Source organism: Syngnathus floridae, unplaced genomic scaffold (assembly GCF_059516105.1).
Source record: "Syngnathus floridae isolate MCC-2025c unplaced genomic scaffold, RoL_Sflo_1.0 HiC_scaffold_312, whole genome shotgun sequence".
Taxonomy (NCBI): domain Eukaryota; kingdom Metazoa; phylum Chordata; class Actinopteri; order Syngnathiformes; family Syngnathidae; genus Syngnathus; species Syngnathus floridae.
In genome coordinates this window covers 30,001-31,062 of record NW_028284270.1, presented here as the reverse complement: position 1 = coordinate 31,062, position 1,062 = coordinate 30,001, and positions in this window count along the sequence as shown.

Here is a 1,062-nt window from a genome sequence, read left to right as displayed (position 1 = left end):
GTCCGGGGCTGCACGCGCGCCACACTGAGCGGACCAGTGTGTGCCACATCCCCTGCGCCGAGAGGCGCGGGTAACCATATGAACCCCGCTCGTGATAGGGACTGGGGACTGCAATTATTTCCCACCAACGAGGAATTCCCAGTAAGCGCGGGTCATAAGCCCGCATTGATTAAGTCCCTGCCCTTTGTACACACCGCCCGTCGCTACTACCGATTGGATGGCTTAGTGAGGTCCTCGGATCGGCCCCGCCGGGGCCGGTCACGGAGCCGGCGGCCGCGTCGAGAAGACGATCAAACTTGACTATCTAGAGGAAGTAAAAGTCGTAACAAGGTTTCCGTAGGTGAACCTGCGGAAGGATCATTACCGGAGCGAACTGAGCGGGATCAGCGGCCCGCGCTTTCGAACGAACGCACGCCGAGGGCGAAAGGCTGGCGGCGGGGAAGGATCGGGGCCACGGCTAATCTAGCGATGCCCGCGTTGGACGGTCACACCGCACGACAGAGCGGGGCCTGCATCCGGCGCGAGGCGGCCTTCAGGCACGTGGTTCGAGACGACCCCGACGCTGCCCTAGCCCGGAGCGCCGCCTAGGGCTCTGGGGGAAGGATAATCTCCCCGCGGCTGACGCACGCGCTCGCCCCAGCTTCGACAGGGGGGCGGGCGGTCGGTGCGGGCGCGCGGGGGGACCGAGGACCCTTAGCCCGAAGCGATGAGCGGAGGATGTCGGAGGAAGGGCGCTCCCGGCCGCGGCTCAGGCGTCCGGCCCCCCACAAAGACCCACCCGCTTCGGCGGGCCCGGGTCCGGGGCGGGTCGCGAGGCGCCGGCGCGCGGCGGGTGCGGTCCGGACTCTCCTCATCTCTGCCGCGCCAAACACGCGAGAGAGACGATCCCGGCGCCGGCGGCGGCGCGCGGGTGGTGGTGGTATGTGACCCGCGCGATTTGGGGTTCGGCGAAGGGCGAAACGGAGCGGGGGTGTGACCCCCGCGCAGGCGACGGTCTGACCTCTGCACGGCAACGCGCATGCGTCCGTCGCCCCGCTAGCGCTTCGCCTCCCCGCGGCTGGG